The 21,369-nt window shown below is 42.9% G+C and overlaps 1 pseudogene; it reads right to left on the bottom strand.

The window, feature by feature from the left end:
- Positions 1-19,479: 19,479 nt before the first annotated feature.
- LOC103225039 (ornithine decarboxylase antizyme 1 pseudogene) lies at positions 19,480-21,079 on the bottom strand (annotated as a pseudogene).
- Positions 21,080-21,369: the final 290 nt, after the last annotated feature.

The following is a 21,369-nucleotide window of genomic DNA, read 5'->3' on the forward strand; positions in this document are numbered from 1 at the left end:
GCAGACTCAATTTAAAAGAATAACTTGATTGGGTGTGGTGGCTCATGCCTGTAATCCTAGCACTTTGGGAGGCCAAGGCGAGCACATCGCTTGAGGTCAGGAGTTTGAGACCAGCCTGGCCAACATGGTGAAACCCTATCTCTACTAAAACTACACAAATTAGCTGGGCGTGGTAGTGGGTGCCTGTAATCCCAGCTACTCGACAGGCTGAGGCAGGAGAATCACTTGAGCCTGGGAGGCAGAGGTTGTAGTGAGCCAAGATTGCACCACAGCATTCCAACCTGGGCAACAGAGCAAGACTCCATCAAAAAAAAAAAAAAAAAAAAAAAAAAGCCAGGCACGGTGGTTGAAACCGGGAGGCAGATGTTGCAGTGAGCCAAGATTGCGCCACTGCACTCCAGCCTAGGGGACAGAGCGAGACTATATCTCAAAAATAAATAAATAAGTAAATAAATAAATAAACAAATCTCAAAAGACGAATGGTTATAAGATGTTAGAAAATGGATTCTCTACGCCAGGCACGGTGTGGCTCACTCCTGTAATCCCACTTTGGCACTTTGGAAGGCCAAGGTAGGTGGATCACCCAAGGCCAGGAGTTTGAGACCAGTCTGGTCAAAGTGGCGAGACCCCATCTCTACTAAAAATGCAGAAATTAGCTGGTCATGGTGGCACACCCCTGTAGTCCCAGCTACTCAGGAGGCTGAGGCAGGAGAATCACTTGAACCTGGGAGGCGAAGGTTGCAGTGAGCCAAGATCATGCCACTGCATTCCCGCCTGGGTGACAGAGTAAGACTCTGACTCAAAAAAAAAAAAAAGAAAAAAAGAAAGAGAGAGAGAGAGAGAGAAAAGAAAAGAAAAGAAAAGAAAAGAAAAGAAAAGAAAATTGGATTCTCTAAATGACTTGTTTAGTTGGTTACCCTGAGGGCTAAGTTCATTTTTTTCATTCTGGTCTTCAAGTAATTATTATCATAATCATAAGTATAGTTACCATTTTCCTAGTTATCAAATTACTCATGATTCGTGTTACAGTTTGCTTGTGATCAGTGACTAAAACTAGAATAATAATTGCTTAAAAATTGCCTTAATTGAAAATAAGTCACACGACCAGAATCAGACCACTAAGTTATACTTTCCTCCTGTTTCTTTATAATTAGGCTTTAGCTTCTTTCAGCTTATGAATTAAACATTTCCCCTCTCTGTGGGACATGACTCTCCAGGAATGAGACTTCCTAGTGATGTGAGATATAACTACTCTCTAACAAATGCTTCGTCTGTAATGCTTTCTTTGAAGATCTTGAAGAAAAGGGAAAAGTGTGAAAGAAAGTGAATAGTCTGTCTATTTGGGGCTTCTAAAAGCTTAGGTTTTGTGGAAGATTGACTTTGGAGACCGAGTCACGGAGCATGACTTCTTAATCTTGACTTTTTGTCATAGATTAATTTCCTTTCTTATTTTCTTGTACCTGACTCAGGTGGTACCTGAGATATAAGACTTCTTGACTGAATCTATATAAGACTCCTTGACTGAGTCTTGACTAAAATATAAGACTCCTTAGGCTGCGTGTGGTGGCTTACACCTGTAATCCCAGCACTTTGGGAGGCTGAGGTGGGCAGATCACGAGGTCTGGAGATAAAGACCATCCTGGCTAACACGGTGAAACCGCCTCTATTAAAAATACAAAAAATTAGCCGGGCGTGGTGGTGGGCCCCTGTAAATCCAGCTACTTGGGAGGCTGAGGCAGGAGAATGGCGTGAACCCAGGAGGCGGAGCTTGCAGTGAGCTGGGATCGCTCCACTGCACTCCAGCCTGGGCGACAGAGCAAGACTCTGCCCACCCCTCCAAAAAAAAAAAAAGACTCCTTGAGGCCAGGCACGTTGGCTCATGCCTGTAATCCCAGCACTTTGGGAAGCTGAGGTGGGTGGATCGCTTGAGGCCAAGAGTATGAAACCAGCCTAGTCAATATGGCGTAACTCTGCCTCTACTAAACATACAAAAATCAGGCATGGTGGCACATATCTGTAATCCCAGCTAGTTGTTCAAGAATTACTTGAACCTGGGAGGTGGAGGTTGCAGTGAGCCAAGATCATGCTGCTGCACTGCAGTCTGGGCAACAGAGTGAGACTCTGTCTTATTAAAAAAAAAAAAAAAAAAAGAAACTTCTGGATTATTACATATTACATCCATAATGTGGAATGTTAAAACTACATTACCCAAAAAATAAATATTAGAGAACCAACAGGTTCTTATCCCTGCTGTGCAGTGACATATCTATTACACGGAGACAGCAGGGTTTGCAGCAGAGAAATAGTTTAATGATCACAGGATGCCAAGTGAAGAGATGGGAGAAGATCCTCAAATCCACCTCCCTGAGGAGTTCTGGGCTGAGGATTTAAGGGAATCATGGAGGGCAAGGGACTGAGAATTGGGGTCATTGATTGGTCAGGGTAAAGGGAGAATGAGGTCATCAGGATGTGGAAACTACATTTTTTGGTGAGTCAGCTTCTTTTGAGGTCCTTCAGACCAGCTGAGTGAGTGGTTTTCTCAGTATGCAGGACCTGAATATCTCAAAGGGAGAACTTGGCATTTCATATTTTCAAGTTGTTAGCTATAGAACAGTTAAGGAGAACTATAATCTTGTAACGAGGTCTACATGATTCTAGGACATTAGGCACAAAACGACAATGAGGAGGCAGCTCAGAGAACAAGCTAACCTAATGACTAATGTTGAATGTGCTGCAAGCTGGGTTTGTTTTTGTTTCTCCCCCTCCCTTCTTCCCTGATTAATTTTATAATGTTTATAGGGGTGGTTTCAGAAACACTGCCTATCAAATTGCTGTAACTGTGCAATAACCTTGTATGGAAAATATTGAAATCCTACTAAGCTTCCCCAGACCTTGACACTGTAAACAACACTCAAACATCTCCACTTCAGAGCACTGACTCCATCTTTATGGAGTCTGTATCCTCCCAGGTGACTGTCCTTAAACTTTGTGCTTTAATGAACTCAATATTTAATCATATAGCCTGCATCTTGATATTAAGATTGACAACATTTTGATATTTTTGTATTTTGCCTTTTATTTTTATTATTTGTTTTGTTTTGTGAGATGAAGTCTCTCTTTGTTGCCCAGGCTAGATTGCAGTGGCACCATCTCGGCTCACTGCAACCTCTGTCTCTCCACTTCAAGCGATTCTCCTGCCTCAGCTTCCTGAGTAGCTGGAATTACAGGCACACACCACCATACCTAACTAATTTTTTTTTTTTTTTTTTGAAGCGGAGTCTCGCTCTGTCGCCCAGGCTGGAGTGCAGTGGCCGGATCTCAGCTCACTGCAAGCTCCGCCTCCCAGGTTTATGCCATTCTCCTGCCTGAGCCTCCCGAGTAGCTGGAACTACAGGCGCCTGCCACCTCGCCCGGCTAGTTTTTTGTATTTCTTAGTAGAGACGGGGTTTCACAGTGTTAGCCAGGATGGTCTCGATCTCCTGACCTCATGATCCGCCCGTCTCGGCCTCCCAAAGTGCTGGGATTACAGGCTTGAGCCACGGCACCCGGCCACTAATTTTTGTATTTTTAGTAGAGACAGGGTTTCACCATGTTGGCCAGGCTGGTCTCGAACTCCTGACCTCTGGTGATCCACTCTCCTCGGCCTCCCAAAGTGCTGGGATTACAGGCATGAGCCACCGCGCCCAGCCTGTTTATTTTTTGAGAGAGTTTTACCCTGCCACTCAGGCTGGAATGCAGTGGCCCAATCATGACTCACTGCAGGCTTGAATTTGCGGGCTGAAGCGACCTTCCCACTTCAACCTCCTGAATAGCTGGGACCACAGGTGCATGCCACCATACACAGTTGATTTTTTTGATTTTCCATAGAGACAGGGTCTCGCTGTGTTGCTCACACTGGTCTAGAACTCCTGGCTTCAAGTGATTCTCCTTCTTCAACCTCCCAAAGTGCTGGGATTATAGGCATGAGCCGCCATGCCTGGCCTTGAAAAAATTTTTATTGTATCAATATAATTAGTGATTTTGCTAGGGTAAGAAAAAAAATAATTGTATGAAAAATACAATAATGTAGGGCCAGGCGCGGTGGTTCACGCCTGTAATCCCAGCACTTTGGGAGGCCCAGATGGGTGGATCACAAGGTCAGGAGTTCAAGACCAGCCTGGCCAAGATGGTGAAACCTCATCTCTACTAAAAACTACAAAAATTAGTCGGGCATGGTGGCGGGCGCCTGTAATCCCAGCTACTCGGGAGGCTGAGGCAGGAGAATCGCTTGAACCCAGGCGACAGAGGTTGCAGTGACCCAAGATGGCACCACTGCACTCCAGCCTGGGCGAGAGAGCGTGACTCCATCTCAAAAAAAAAAAAAAAAGGAAAAGAAAAATACAGTAATGTATTAATTATGTATTTTTTTTTTCAGTGGAGTCTCACTGTGTCGCCCAGGCAGGAGTGTAGTGGAGCGATCTCAGCTCACTGTAAGTTCCGCCTCCTGGGTTCACGCCATTCTCCTGCCTCAGCCTCCCGTGCAGCTGAGACTACAGGCGTCAGCCACTACACCTGGCTAATTTTTTGTATTTTTAGTAGAGATGGGGTTTAACCCTGTTGGCCAGGATGGTCTTGATCTCTTGACCTCGTGATTGGCCCACCTTGGCCTTCCAAAGTGCTGGGATTGCAGGCGTGAGCCACTGTGCCTGGCTGTATTTTTAAATTTATCTAAACATCTCCGGCCCATCAATAAAATACCCAGACGTGTACAATAATAATTAACTTCAGTCATCTTTGATATTTTCTTTCTTTCTTTCTTTCTTTCTTTCTTTCTTTCTTTCTTTCTTTCTTTCTTTCTTTCTTTCTTTCCTTCTTTCTTTCTCTTTCTTTCTTTCTCTCTCTCTTTCTCTCTCTCTCTCTTTTTCTTTTTTGAGATGGAGTTTCACTCTTGTTGCCCAGGCTGGAGTCCAATGGCACGATCTCAGCTCACTGCAACCTTCTCCTCCCAGGTTCAAGTGATTCTCCTGCCTCAGCCTCCCAAGTAGCTGGGATTACAGGCATGAGCCACCATGCCTGGCTAATTTTGTATTTTTTGTAGAAACGGGGGTTTCTCCATGTTGGTCAGGCTGACCTCAAACTCCTGACCTCAGGTGATTGGCCCACCTTGGCTTCCCAGAATGCTGGGATTACAAGCATGAGCCACCGTGCTCAGCTTCTTTGATATTTTCAAATAGTCATAAAAATCACAGCTATTCAATATTTTAATAATTGTATTGTTGTGAAGTTTGTTTGTTTTTTTTTTTATCAAGGAGAAAGATAGAAGATATTTTACTTAATAGTACATTGTTAGCTTGGTTATAACTTCTAAATATTTAGACATAGTTTATGTAGGCCTCCAGTTGTGCTCTTGCTCCTAGGACCTACAAATAACGAGAATGGGCCTATTTAGCTATCACCACTGCCCTGCAATTCAGAATCGCCTGCTATTTCCTTGTGGATCTCTATTAGGCATCTCACATAAAACATGTCTGAACTGCCCCTCTCCAAGGAGGGGACACCACTATTCATTCATTTGTTTAGGCAAAGCACTTTGGAGTTGTACACGATGCCATTCTTTCTTTCACATTCCATATCCAGTCCAGGCTCTTGACTGAAAATATATTCCCAAACTGACCCTTTTTCTCACCTCCTCCAGCTATACCACCCTACTTTTATTCACTAATACCTCCCATCTAAACTTAAGGAGTAACCTTTTTAGGGGACTAGCTATTTCTATTCTGGCCCTCCTGAAGTCAATTGTCCGCACAATACCTACATTAATCCTTTTATGGGACAAAGAAAAGATTCTTCTTTTTCTTTTTTTTTTTTTTTGAGACAGAGTCTTGCCTTGTTGCCCAGGCTGGAGTGCAGTGGCACAATCTCAGTTCACTGCAAACTTCGCCTCCCGGGCCAACGGTCTGCAACCTCAAAACAGAAAGAAGGAGGAGGGTCCAGGATCAGGTCAACACTGAGATGTCAGAGGAATAGGATCCAGCCATCAAAGAATGTTCAGAACCCACTGAACAGACAGAAGGAAAACCAAGAGTGTGATATTCCTCAAGACAAAAGAAGAAAGTGGCAGGAAGAAGCTGAATGATCAGCTGTGTAGGCTGCTGACAAGAGTTTGGGTAAGGTGAGGACACACAAATGACCATTTGATATTACATCATGAGTATTGGTTGGTAACCTCAACTAGAGAAGTTTCTGTAGATCTCTGGTGTGGAATCCCGTTTGGAGAACATTGGAGAATTAATGTGAGATAGGAATGTAAAAAGGGCAGGACAGTTACCCTTTTGAGAAGTTTTTCTGAGAAAGAGGAGAATAAAAATGGGGCTGTGCTATTAAGGGGATATGAGGTTTTGGAAGAAATTCTTAAAGATAAGTTTATTAGTATGTTCTCATGCCTATAATGAAGACATAACCGAGACGGGGTAATTTACAAAGGAAAGAGGTTTAATTGACTCATAGTTCCCCACAGCTGGGGAAGCCTCACAATCAGAGCAGAAGGCGAACAAGAAACAAAGTCGCGTCTTACATGGTGGCAGGCAGAGAGCTTGTGTAGGGGAACTCCCCTTTATAAAACCATCAGATCCTGTGAGACTTATTCACTATTATGAGAGCAGCATGGGAAAGATCTGCCCCCATGATTCAGTTATCTCCCACAGGGTACCTCCCACAACGCGTGGGAATTACAATTCAAGATGAGATTTGGGTGGGGACACAGCCAAAACATTTCAACAGGAGATTCTAGAGCAAGGTTGTATGGGTATGGAAATGATACAGGAAAATAGGAGAAAATACAATGTAGAAAACAGGGTGGGGGGACTGCAGGAGAAAAGTCCTCGAGAAGGCAAGAGGGGATGGCATCCAGAATACAAGAAGTTTGATCTGCAATAGAAATTAGATATGTATTTTTGTTTCAAAAGGAGGGAATCTAGAGAGTATGGGTACAGATGCAAGTAGGTGTATAGATTTGGCAGTGGGAGATTTGGGAGTCATTGCCTGGGTGCTTCTTTTTTCTCCATGACTTATGAGATAAAGCTGAGGTGGTAGAGAAGGGCAATGTTGGGCTTTTGAGGAGACAGTAAAAACCTTGTTAAAGTTGTTTTAGAGTGAGAAAAAGAAGAATGCATACTAGTTGCTCACAGGAAGATTGCAGGACAGTGTCGAGTGGCATCATTCATTTACTGAACAAATATTCATTGAAAGTCTACCATGTTTCAGGTACTGTCCTAGAGGCTAAAAATACATCATGAAAAAACAAGTCCTGGCTTTTATATTCTTTTTTCCCCCAGAAGTTATAATACAGTTAATTTATTCGCAACTTTCTTTATTATATTCCAGTTCTGTGAATACTCCCAGGTCCTCTCCCTGCCCCCTAACCACCACCGCCGGCTTGAGTGAACCTGGATATTTCTCAATACATCATCAGTAAGACACAAATGACGAGTTAGAATGGTTACATTTTTAAGATCCGTCTATTTAGATTCATGAAACATTGTGGACACCTACTATGGTCAAGGTAATTTTTTCTCAGTATAGGTAAAACCCAGAGGGCTATAGGGTCAAGTTTGTCAGATTTGGATTCCAGCTCCAACTGCTTACTCGTTGCGTGCCTTTAGATCATTTAATTTTGTTGAGCCTTAGGTTCCTCATCTTAAGATGGACATTGTAACAGCCTGTGTCTCATAGTTCTCATAGTTGTGAGTCCTAATGAGATTTATCCACAGAGCCGAGAATGAGGCCAGATGCACAGTAAGCGCTTGATGTTACTAGTATCACTCCTATAAGGTTCAACTTCAGAGGATAACTTTAGTTTCCTTTACTGTAGTCCCTCCACACCTACTGACTGTGGATGCCATCTATTTCCACAACTTTGTCCTGTGAGTGACAAAATGATCAAGAGGACAGACCCATACTGTGGATCATCAAAGGAGCCGATCGATTAGGCTAGAATTTCTGATTTGCAAATTCAATAACTTGATTCTATCATTTCACCTAGGTTGTGATTAAGTCACAAGAGCTCAAATTACTAATTTACCTTAAGAAATATAATGGTGTCTCTATAGAAAAGTCAGCTTGGGAAACAAAATTAACACCAGAAGTTTGCTTAGGGAAGGTACAATCGGTGTAAAGGGAATGAGAAGATCTTAAATCACTACTGTTCCAACACCCTAGCTTCTCCCACGGTTTATCTTTTCTTTCTCTACCCCCCAAATCTAATCAGGTTAGGTTCTAAGTCCTATTAATTTGTGCTCAGGAAACTTTCTTCCATCTTTTCTCTTACCCATTTCTACTTCTCCATGCCTGGGGAATAAGAGTATATAGATAACAAAAAGTAATGTCCTCTAAAGGTCTTCAAATGAGAAGCATTTGTAGAGTGAGAGTGGCTGCCAGGTGAGGAGGAGAGGATGTGCTTCAGAAGCTGATTTTGATTATTATTTCCTATGGCTGGACTTGCTGCCATCGCCTCACTGGGACCCTGGGAACATTTTGTTCCTTTCCCAGGGGCTCAGCTTTCCCTTCTGGGAGGCTTTGTTGCTGCATTTTGATGAAGGGTTAGGGCCCCAAAGGTATAGAACCCCCAAAGGAGATGGGAATCCAAAAATCTCACAGATGCTATTTCAGACTTTCCCCTCCTGCCAAAGTCTCTCTGGAGAATGCTTCTTTCCTCTGCCCCTTGGGAGATTTTATATTTGTTTATATTTGTTGGATTTAAGGGAGGGGCAGTTCCTTAATTGTACCACCACCCTTAGACATGCCGTACTTTGCTCTTGCTTGGACGATTGCAAGGGCTTCCCAACAGGTATTCCTGCTTCTAGTTCATCCCCTTACTCCCCGAGATTCACCTTCCTAAATTTGACTCCATTGTTTAAGATTGTTCAGTCTCTTCTTGCTTCAAATAGAATCGAAATCTTCAGCCTGCCTATTAGGTTCTACCACCTAGCCTTATCACCTGCTATTCTTAAGAGCACCAGAATTTCCTGTTAGCACCCCATACATGTTGCTACCCACCCCCCAGTATATAATTTTCCCGCATGTGTGTCTGCTCAATTTGTCACCTTTTCCTGGAACTCCCTCCTATGTGTACTAAATACAATTAATGGGGCATATCATCCAGTCATGGCAGAGGCCCCCAGTTATATTAACCTTCAGCAAACTCTAAACTTTGTCTCACAAAGAACAGGGCCTCTGTACTTGTTCTTCCCTCTATCTGGAACATTCTTCACTTGTCCAGCTTCTTCTCAATCTTCAGGGTTGATCTCTTAAAGTAAGGCCCTTGATTTTCTCTCTTCTAGCATCCTGTTCTTTTTTCCTTCATAGCACTTACCAAAAATATGTAATTATATATTAAAATATTCATTTATTTGTTTAATCCTCTGCTAGACTATAAACTTGCAATATTCACGTCTATTTGCTCCCCGCTCTATTTTTCAGTGCCTAGCACAGTGCAAGGATGTAAAAAAACATGAATATTTGCTGAATGCATAAGTGATTGAATGGGTTATAGTGCATAGAACTCATGGTGTGTCATCAGCAAAATCCTATATTCTCGATCTCTTCTCTGCTTTAACTTAGACCTGGCTTTCCCCAAAGAACACTATTTCTCCCAGATGACATCTTTTCTCTTTTGTTCACTTCATAGATTAGTGCCTGGTACAGAATAGGTGCTCTGCAATTATTTAATTGCCGTTTACTGGCTGTGTCCTTTTCCCTTTAAGCTAACGAATAGGAAGATAGCCCAACAGAATGAAAAGAAGTCATTCTGGAGTCAGACAGACTGAGATTGAATCCTAGTCCTGCTGCTGAGTAGCTGGTGATTTAACCAAGTTCATTAACTTCTCTGAGCCACAGGATTCATCCTTATGTGTAATAGAATTTTAACTTGGGCAGAGGTACTTTATTAGGTTGGCCCAGTGAGTTGATTCACACTGCCCCCTAGAGGACTTCTGTTTCTGGGACAACAGACTCCAAATCCCAGGAATGTTTGAGGATCTTTGTGAGCTACTCAGACACACCTGAGGGAGGGAAGGGCTCCAGATCAGCCCTGTGGGAGTTGGCGCCAGATCAGCCCTGCAGGGGTTGGCCCCAGATCAGCCCTGCAGGAGTTAACTCCAGATCAGCCCTGCAGGAGTTGGGCCACAGACAAAAAGTTCAGTGGTCGGCCGGGCGCGGTGGCTCAAGCCTGTAATCCCAGCACTTTGGGAGGCCGAGACGGGCGGATCACGAGGTCAGGAGATCGAGACCATCCTGGCTAACACAGTGAAACCCCTGTCTCTACTAAAAATACAAAAAAACTAGCCAGGCGAGGTGGTGGGCGCCTGTAGTCCCAGCTACTCGGGAGGCTGAGACAGGAGAATGGCGTAAACCCGGGAGGCGGAGCTTGCAGTGAGCACTTCAGCCTGCGCGACAGAGCGAGACTCAGTGGTCTTGGAGAAGGCAGCTCAGACATTGACAAGGTCAGCAGTCCTCGAGCAGCAGTGACAGTGGGAGTTTTAATGATTTCTGAGAATCAAGGAGGGGACTTGGTTTGCAAAGCCTACCTTTATTGCTACTTAAGCATGTGGTGGGTTATCCAGAGCACGGAGATTTAGAGTATTGCTAAAGGTGAGGTACATTTGTGTTAACCATAGTTGAGGTCAGGGGTATCTCAGAGTCACATGTAAAATGGAGCATCCTCAATAATAACTACCTGCCTTTCAGGGTTGTTGTGAGGATCAAATGATAAAAGAATCATGTAACATGCTAATATGGTACTTGATACATAATAATTGCTCAATAAATGACAACTGCTATTATTGTTGAAGATAAGACAGCCTCTCCACTTAACTTTCTTATACTACATGCTAAATTTATTCTCTAATAACAAAGAGTCAGCAAAAAATGGAACAAAGATATGATCAAATATGCACTTTCTTGTAGGCAGTCTTTTGCTTTTTGTGTTTCATAATAAAATTATCTTATTAATAAATTAAATGTGTATAGTTAAATCTATTTAAAATCCATTCATAAATGGTAAAGTAATCATTATGAGGTTGCCAGTGGCCAGAGGTAGAAGTGAGGTAGAAATTGATGAAGAAGGGGCAAATGGAATCTTTTGGGGGTGAAAGAAATGTTCTGTATCTTAACTGTGATCATAATTACATGGATATATACATTTGCAAAAATTTATCAAACCATACACCTAAATAGATGTTTCATTGTATGTAAATCATATCTTAATATAAATGATTTTTTAAAAACTCTAATACTTACATAGGTTTTCTTATTTTATTTTTATTTAAATTAAGTAATAATTGAATTTGAAATTTATTATTATTCATTACTTTATTAAGCTCAACATTGAATCATTTAATTTTTTTATTTTTATTTTTTTTGATACGGAGTCTCGCTCTGTCGCCCAGGCTGGAGCGCAGTGGCGCGATCTCGTCTCACTGCAAGCGCTGCTTCCCGGGTTCAGGTGATTCTCCTGCATTAGTCTCCTGAGTAGCTGGGATTACAGGCACCTGCCACCATGCCTGGCTAATTTTCGTATTTTTAGTAGAGACGCGGTTTCACCATGTTGGCCAAAATGGTCTCAATCTCCTGACCTCATGATCCACCTGCCTCGGCCTCCCAAAGTGCTGGGATTACAGGCGTGAGCCACCGCGCCTGGCCCATTTAATACATTTTAATTTAACTTGAATACTATCTATAATAGCAATGGAAATGAATCAGTGGTGAAAAATAAGAGAGACAGAGAAAGAGCATAAGCACCCATATTACAACTCTGACTTGGACACAGAGCTGGGCTCTTGGGATACAAACTGAAATAGACCTGGTTCCTGACCTCAAGCAGCAGCTAACTGTCTTATGAGGGAGACACACACACAAACATATAATTTCTCCTTAAAAAATTAAATATTCTTGAATAATTAGAATATGTATTTGGTTTTGAAAAAATCTGTACAAATAATAGTAAAAATAAGTCTCCCTCCCACCCCTGTCTCTTGGTTGAAAGCAACCACTGAAAACAGTTTTACAGTCATTCAGAGGCATTCTATTTACATACAAGCACAATTTTTATATGGCATGTGTATTTGTTAGCTTTGTATATGGTAGCTTTACTTTAACAAGTGTTCCTCGTTAAAAAACAAACAAACAAAAAAACTTAATATTCTACCCTGTAGATGAGTCCATAACAAAACCTATCAAACAGATGGTTTGCAATTTAAGACGGTAAGAACAATGGGAAAGAAATGAAAAGAATGCTATGGTGTGGAGACTACTGGCATCTAGTAGTCTTGCCAGCATCTTGCTAGTAAGGGAAAGCTTCCTGGAGGATTGATGAGGCTGCCTTATCTCTTTTATGAGTATTCCAAGATAAAAATACAAGAGCTAATTAGTAAACCAAACACTCTAGTTGTATACTAAACTGTGTTGTCTACAACTCTGATTGTTGTTTGGAGGGAAGCAAAAACAGTTTGAGCAGGCCGGGGTGGGAAAAAGGTATTGCACAGAAAGTGAGACTGCCGAGGTATGAAGTCACAGGTCTTGGTACAGGAAGAACTAGGAGCCCAGTGTGTGCAGGGTGGTCTTTAGTTACAGACTTACAGACTTGAGTATAGTATTTCAGAAGGCCCAAGGACGACTGATTAGAAGGATTAAAGGATGCTTACTTGCAGTTTTTTTTTTTTTTTTTTGAGAAGGAGTCTCCCTCTGTTGCCCAGGCTGGAATGCAGTGACGCAATCTCAGCTCACTGCAACCTCTGCCTCCTGAGTAGCTGGGATTACAGGCACCTGCCACCACACCCAGCTATTTTTGTATTTTTAGTGGAGACAGGATTTCACCATGTTGGCCAGGCTGGTCTCGAACTCCTGACCTCAGGTGATCTGCCCACCTCAGCCTCCCAAAGTTTTGGGATTACAGGCGTGAGCCACTGCACCTGGCCGCTTATTTGTAGTTCTAACTAGCATTGCAAGATTTAGCAAATAAAACCACAAGGCATCCAGTTAATCTCGGAGTTACATAAACAATAAATGCTTTTTGCTGGGCGCGGTGGCTCAAGCCTGTAATCCCAGCACTTTGGGAGGCCGAGACGGGCGGATCACAAGGTCAGGAGATCAAGACCATCCTGGCTAACACGGTGAAACCCCGTCTCTACTAAAAAACACAAAAAAAACTAGCCAGGCGAGGTGGTGGGCGCCTGTAGTCCCAGCTACACAGGAAGCTGAGGCAGGAGAACGGCATAAAACCGGGAGGCAGAGCTTGCAGTGAGCTGAGATCTGGCCACTGCACTCCAGCCCGGGCGACAGAGTAAGACTCCGTCTCAAAATAAATAAATAAATAAATAAATAAATAAATAAATAAATAAATAAATGCTTTTTAAATATAAGTATGTATGTCCCATATTCAACTTAACTGGGCATCCTGTATTTTATCTGGCAACCCTCTCTTTAACCCAACCATGTGAAAAAATCAAATTGACCGCTCAACATCGGGCACTTAAAAACAATGATGAACTGGGAGTTTTTAATTGGAAGAATAGACAATCAAGAAAATATGTAGGGCTGGGGCCAAGGTTTGTTTAAGTGAGTTTAGGGCTGGTGGAGCTTAGGCCAAGGAGACAACCCTGGTGATCTGGGCTGGCAGGTCTGGGGCTGAGGTATGTGGGGAAAAGAAAGAGATCAGACTGTTACTGTGTCTATACAGAAAGAAGTAGACATAAGAGACTCCATTTTGTTCGGTATTTGAGATGCTGTTAATCTGTGACCCTACCCCCAACCTTGTCCTTGCAAGAGACATGTGCTGTGGTGACTCAAGGTTTAAAGGATTTTGGGCTGTGCAGGGTGTGCTTTGTTAAACAAGTGCCTGAAGGCAGTATGCTTGTGAAAAGTCATCACTATTCTCTTAATCTCAAGGACCCAGGGACACATACACTGCCAAAGGTTGCAGGGACCTCTGTCTAGGAAAGCTAGGTATTGTCCAAGGTTTCTCCCCATGTGATAGTCTGAAATATGGCCTCGTGGGAAGGGAAAGACCTGATTGTCCCCTAGCCTGACACCCGTGAAAGGTCTGTGCTGAGGAGGATTAGTATAAGAGGAAAGAAGGCCTCTTGGCAGTTGAGATAGAGAAAAGCATCTGTCTCCTGCCCGTCCCTGGGCAATGGAACATCTCGGTGTAAAACCCGATTGTATGTTCTGTTTACTGAGAAAGGAGAAAACCACCTTAGGGTGAAAGGTGGGACTTGCTAGGGCAATGCTGCTCTTTATGCACTAAAAAGGTTTATGGAGATCTTTACATATGCATATCAAGGCACAGCACTTTTCCTTAAACTTATGTCACAGAGATCTTTTTTTTTTTTTTTTTTTTTTTTTTTTTAGACGGAGTCTTGCTCTGTAGCCCGGACTGGAGTGCAGTGGCCGGATCTCAGCTCACTGCAAGCTCCGCCTCCCGGGTTCCTGCCATTCTCCTGCCTCAGCCTCCCGAGTAGCTGGGACTACAGGCGCCCGCCACCTCGCCTGGCTAGTTTTTTGTATTTTTAGTAGAGACGGGGTTTCACCGTGTTAGCCAGGATGGTCTCGATCTCCTGACCTCGTGATCCACCTGTCTCGGCCTCCCAAAGTGCTGGGATTACAGGCTTGAGCCACCGCGCCCGGCCGTCACAGAGATCTTTATTCATATGTCTTACTGCTGACCTTCTCCCTACGATGATCCTATTATCCTGCCACTTCCCTTTTTCTAAGATGGTAAAATCAATAAATACTGAGGGAACTCAGAGACCGGTGCTGGTGTGGGTCCTCTGTATGCTGAGCGGCGGTCCCCTGGGCCCACTTTTTCTTTCTCTATACTTTGTCTCTATGTCTCATTTCTTTTCTCAAGTCTCTCGTTCCACCTAATGAGAAACACCCACAGGTGTGGAGAGGCAGGCCACCCTTCAAGGTAGTAACCTACAAGGTCAAGACAACTAGGTTCAGAGCCGAATAAATGGTTTTCATGGTCAGGAATGGCAGGGTCAGGGCAAAGGCAGCAGCTCAAGGTCAGGGTCAGCAAGAATGGGGCCAAGGAAATGGTCCATGTGGTCAGGAGATTGAGCAAATAAGAAAATATATTGAGAAGAGTGAGAGCCAGGTTTCTTACTCTTGGAGACAATGAGCATGAAAAGGGGAAAGACTAGAACAAACCCTGTAATTAGAGTCAGAGGTGTGACCCTATGGGTGTGTGTGTATGTGTGTGTGTGTGTGTGTGAATATTATATATTATATACAAAAAGAGAGAGAAGCGTAGATGTGTGTGTTTATGATATATATGTAGCAGTGTCCTGGTAAAGCGGCTTTCTGATTTTTCAAAAAACACTAATTTGTAGCATTTGCTGATTTCCATGGTGTAAATACTCCCAGCATTAAATAACACCAGTTTCACAGCCACCCACAAAGTTCCTGAATATTTAACAAGCAGCTTTTGCAAGCTCATATGAGCCAACTCCACTACAATACTTCAGAATGTACATCATACGTATGATTGTGTGAGTGTATCCAGACATATTTTTCCTAGTTGACAACGTGTTTCCTTGTCCTACTGTAAGAACTTGCAAGACCAACACACCCATAGCAACGAGTGCACCTAGCATCTACATCTTGACTTCCAAATACCATTCTTCACTAAAAAAAAAACAAAACTTCTTAGAGAAATGGCTGATTTCGTGACTAGGGCAGTGAAAAATCTTACTGGTTCAGGAAGAAAGGAAGTATTCAAAGAATGAGGATGTAGTAAGCTGAGTAATGGACCCTGAAGCTCTAATCTCTGGAATCTGTAAATATTATCATATATGCAAAAAGGATCTTTGCAGATATGATCAAGGAACTTGAGATGGGGAGATTGTCTTGGATTATTCAAGTGGACTCTAAATGCGAACACAAGTATCCTTGTAAGAGAGAGGCAGAGAGAGATTACGCAAAAGGAGAAGGCAGGAGGCAGAGACTGGAGTGGTGCACCCACAAGCCAAGTGCCGGCTGGAAGCTGGGAGGGGCAAGGAACGAATTCTCCTCTGGAGCCCAGAGGAAGCTGGCCCTGCTAACATCTTGATTTTGGCCCAGTGAAATTGATTTTGGACGTCTGGACTTCAGAACCATGAGAACTGCAGCTGTTTTAAGCCACCAAGTTTGTGATACACTGTTACAGCAGCCATAGCAAACTAATACAAATGGGAAATGTCAAAAGAACACAGGAGCCAGTGTAAAGAGGCTCCCACTGGCCAAATCAGGGACAATCTAGTCATCAATGTAAATTATGATTATAAAGAATTATAACTTATTGAATAAATTGAGAATCCTTAAGGCCACACTAATATAAATAAAAAATTAATTAAAAAGGATACAGGAGGCTGGGCCCAGTGGCTCATACCTGTAATCACAGCACTTCAGGAGGCCAAGGCAGGCAGATCACTTAAGGTCAGGAGTTCAAGACCAGCCTGGCCAACATGGTGAACTCCCATCTCTACTAAAACTACAAAAATTAGCTGGATGTGGCAGCACGCACCTGTAGTCCCAGCTACTTGGGAGACTGAGGCATGAGAATCTCTTGAACCTGCATGGCGTTGTAGTGAGCCAAGATCTCACCACTGCACTGCAGCCTGGGCGACAGAGCAAGACTTGAGCAAGACTCAAAAAAAAAAAAAAAAAAAAAAAAAAAAAGATACGGGAAAGGAAAGGATACTATAGAATTCAAATAATAAATGTAGAAGAAACAATGGACAACGGAAAGTCTCTATTTGGTGGCCATTATAGTAATAATCCAGGCAAGAATCATTAATGGATGCTAAAATTACAAGGTGTAAATTCGTGTGTGTATGTATGTGTATATATATATATACACATAGAGAGAGAGAGAGAGAGAAAGAGATAAGGAGGCAAATATGATAAAATGCCTCTGGTGGAGATTCTTCAGGATTCTCTGTACAATCTTGCAAATCTTGTGTAAGTGTGAAATTATTCAAAACTGTTTTTTAAATGTGGCAAAATATACATAAAATAAAATTTACCAACCTGTCCATTTTTAAGCATATAGTTCAATAGTATTAAGTACATCTGCATTGTTGTGCAATCAATCTCCAAAACTCTTATCTTGCAATCTAAAACTCCATACCTATTAAACAACAACTCCCCATTTCCCTTCTCTCCAGCCCCTAACAATCACTATTCAACTTTCTGTCTCTATAAATTTGACTATTAAGTACCTGATATAAGTGGAATCATACAGTATTTGTCTTTTTGTGACTGGCTTAGCATCATGTTGTCAAGGTGCTACATCCATGGTATAGCATATGTCAGGATTCCCTTCCCTTTTACGACGGAATAATATTCCATAGTATGGATATACCATATTTTGCTTATCCATTCATCTGTTGATGGACATTTGGGTTGCTTCCATGTTTCAGCTATTGTGAATAATACTGCTATGAACGTGGGTGTACAAATAACTCTTCAAGACCCAGCCTTCAATTCTTTTGGATATATACCCAGAAGTACCAATTACCAACGCTGGCTCATATGAAAATTTTATGTTTAATTTTTTGAGGAACTACCATACTGTTTTCCACAGCAGCTGCACCTTCTTTCTTTCTTTCTTTCCCTTCCTTCCTTCCTTCTTTCTTTCTGTTAAACTCTGTGTGTCTCACATCTTTAAAATCGAAAAGTAGTATAAACTACATCATGGGGTTCCCTGAGGATCAAATATGTTAATATATGCAAAATGTCTAGAACAGTGTTATGTAAATATCAGCCATTATTATTCTCTTATTAGGTGTTGTGAGGATTAACATAAATGAGATAACCCTTGTGAAGCTCCTGGTACAGTGCCTGGTGCATATAAAGTGCTAAATAAATATTGGCTATCATTATAAACAGATATTTCTGTGATTTCTTATGAAGCCCACATCTTCATTAGGTACATCTTACCTTTCTTTACAACTTGAATACATGGGGAATTTGTTATCACAATAAGCATGGATTGAGTGTTCCTCTGTCGTCCAGGCTGGAATGCAGTGGTGCCATCATAGTTCATTGCAACCTCGAACTCCTGGACTCAAATTATCCTCCCACCTCAGCCTCCTGGGTAGCTGGGACTACAGGTGCACACCACTGTGCCTGGCAAGCACCTAATTTTTCAGGCCCTATGGTTGCGTTGCCCAATATGGTAACCTGTGGCCACATATCGCAATATGTCTGTCTTTATGCCAGTATCACAGTTTTAGTGAAATATGACTGATACAAATTGAAATATGGCTAATACAAATTGAGAAGAGTTGGCCGGGCATGTGGCTCACGCCTGTAATTCCAGCACTTTGGGAGGCTGAGGCGGATGGATGATCTGAGGTCAGGAGTTCGAGACCAGCCTGGCCAACATGGTGAAACCCCGTCTCCACTAAAAATACAAAAATTAGCTGGGCATGGTGGTGCATGCCCGTAATCTCAGCTACTCAGGAGGCTGAGGCAGGAGAATCACTTGAACCCAGAAGGTGGAGGCTGCAGTGAGTCGAGACCATGCCACTGCACTGCAGCCTGGGCAGCAAAGTGAAACTCTGTCTCAAAAAAAAAAAAAAAAAAGTAAAATACACACCAGATTTCAAAGACTTAGTACAAAGCCGGGCATGATGGCCTATACCTATAATTCCAGTGCTTTGGAAGTCTGAGGCAGGAGGATTGCTTGAGGCCAGGAGTTCAAGACTAGCCTAGGCATAGGCAGACTTTGTCTCTACAAAAAACGTAAAAATTAGCCAGACATGTTGTTGTGCACCTGTAGTCTCAGGTATTCAGGAGGCTGAGGTGGGAGGATTATTTGAGCTCAGGAGTTCAAGACTGCAGTAAGCTATGATTATGCCAGTATACTTCAGTCTGTCAGCCTGGGTGACAGAGCAAGACCCTGGAGGAAGAAGAAGAAGGAGAGGGGGAGGGGGAGGAGCAGGGAGAGGGGGAGGAGCAGGGGGAGGGGAAGGGAGAAGGAAAGGGAGAAGAAGAAGAGGAGGAGGAGGAGGAGGAGGAGACCTTGTATAAGATTCAAGCTATTCTTCTGCCTCAGCCTCCCGAGCAGCTGGGGTTACAGGTGCCTGCCACCACACCCAGCTAATTTTTGTATTTTTAGTAGAGATAGGGTTTCACTGTGTTAGTCAGGATGGTCGGGATCTCCCGACCTCTTGATCTGCCCACCTCAGCCTCCCAAAATGCTGGGATTACAGGCGTGAGCCACTGCCTCACATTTTTATTTCTATTGGACAGTGCTTCCTTAAATGGTAATAATTGTGATTGTTTACTCAAGTCATGACCATAGCTCTAAGGTGGAACTTTCATAATTTGACTTAATAAATAATATTCTCAAATGTTTATAAACATATATTGATATTGATAATTTACTTCTACATTGTAACGATATTTTAACCATACCTCATGTTAACATCTCTTTATTTCATATTATCCTGGATTCAGGGTGCATATATAGATTTAACTTGTTCCAGTTGATGATAGGCATTGATTTCCATATTCAACCTGTCATGGTTTGACTGTCCCTGGACATGAAAACTTTCTTCTTAGACCTTCCTGTTTGACTCCTGCAACCACCCTGTTTGCCTCCCCAAACATTATACTTGAAATCCCTCCAAAATTTCTCCGTCCCATCAGTAACAAAATGTATCAGGCATTTCTCTGCTTGGAGATTTGGCACTGGCCGCTCTTTTCATGAAGGTTTTTCATGGAGGATTTAGGCACCAGGATTGCAAAGTGTCATCTTCAGTGACCATAGGGTGTCAGCAGGGCCAAAAACAAAGCAAACATTTAACCATTTCATTGACTGAATGAGACTTTTCAGAGTCATAGATTCAATTTAACTCCGATCTCGTTATTTTTATCTTACTGTAATACAAATAATAATTCTAAATAAAATTAAAATTCTACATCAAAATCCTAATTTATTTAACATTACAATCCTCCCCTCTCCAACATTCCTGATCCTCTTATTCTGCTCTATTTCATTAATGATATCTTCCAACATATCATGCCTCAATTTTCATTTCTTTTTTTTCTGTTTTTTTTCTTTTCGTTCTTTTTTTTTTTTTTTTGAGACGGAGTTTCACTCTCGTTGCCCAGTCTGGAGTGCGATGGCACGATCTTGGTTCACCACAACCTCCGCCTCCTGGGTTCAAGAAATTCTCCTGCCTCAGCCTCCCAAGTAGCTGGAATTACAGGCATGCGCCACCATGCCCGGCTGATTTTTTTTTTTTTTTTCTTTTTAGCATTCATTTGCACAGTTACAACATGTGGACAAACCCAGGTGAGATGAGCGAGTCTACCGTTCCCACTCACCCGGCAGACGCCGGGGCAGCCCCAGGAACTCGATGCCCAGCCCCGCCGCGGCCGCTACTCCTCCTCGCCAACGTGTAGGCCATGAAGAAAGCGTCGGGTCTCTTGGGGACAAGGGGGGATGCCCCGGTCGCACAATCTCAAAGTCCCAAAAGCTGAAGGTCCGGAGCAAGGTGGCTGTGTCTTCGTGGTTCTTGTGGAAGCAAATGAAGCCATGGTCGGCGCTCAGCTGCTCCTCGGCTAACTGCTGGAGAACTGCAAAGCTGTCCTCGCTCCCCTGGGACAGCGCACCGCCAGGGATCTGGATGCCGAGGCTGCGGCCGCTCAGCACGGCTCGCCAGTTAATGCGTTTGGCATCTGTGAGCCTAGAACGGACCAGTTGAGAATCCTCGTCTTGCCGTTGGACGTTAGAATCTCTGTTACGTTCAGCCGATCATAGGAGTAGAGTAAGTTAGCTGAAAGATTGTGATCCCTTTGACGATTCCCTCGCCCACCCGGAATCTTCAGATACGCGAGGGGCATCAGGAGCACCACCGAGACCCGGGACCCAGGTTACTACAGCAGCGGAGGGAGACCCTGGAACTCTCGCTGCTGCGGCCGCTGCGGCTGTGCAGGCTGAGGAGCGGCCTGGTGCGGCTGGCGTGGACGGTGACGCGGGCTTTGATCCCCTTTCTTCTCTCGGGCAAAGCCCTGGCTTTTGAGGATCGCTGCAGGGAGGAGTTCACCATCCGGCCCCTGGAATCCGAAACCAGGAAAACCTCTGCGCGCCTCTCTGCGCCGCCGCCGCTGCTCAACGTGCGCCCTTTTTAAAGCACAAATTGAGTCGTCCCATAAGTTATCAAATATCTTAAATTTATATTTATTCTTATAATAAATATAAAATTTATATTTATTCTTATAATAAATATAAAATTTATATTTATTCTTATAATAAATATAAAATTTATATTTATTCTTATAATAAATATAAAATTTATATTTATTCTTATAATAAATATAAAATTTATATTTATTCTTATA

The sequence above is a fragment of the Chlorocebus sabaeus genome, chromosome 20 (genome assembly GCF_047675955.1).
Source record: "Chlorocebus sabaeus isolate Y175 chromosome 20, mChlSab1.0.hap1, whole genome shotgun sequence".
NCBI classification, from domain to species: domain Eukaryota; kingdom Metazoa; phylum Chordata; class Mammalia; order Primates; family Cercopithecidae; genus Chlorocebus; species Chlorocebus sabaeus.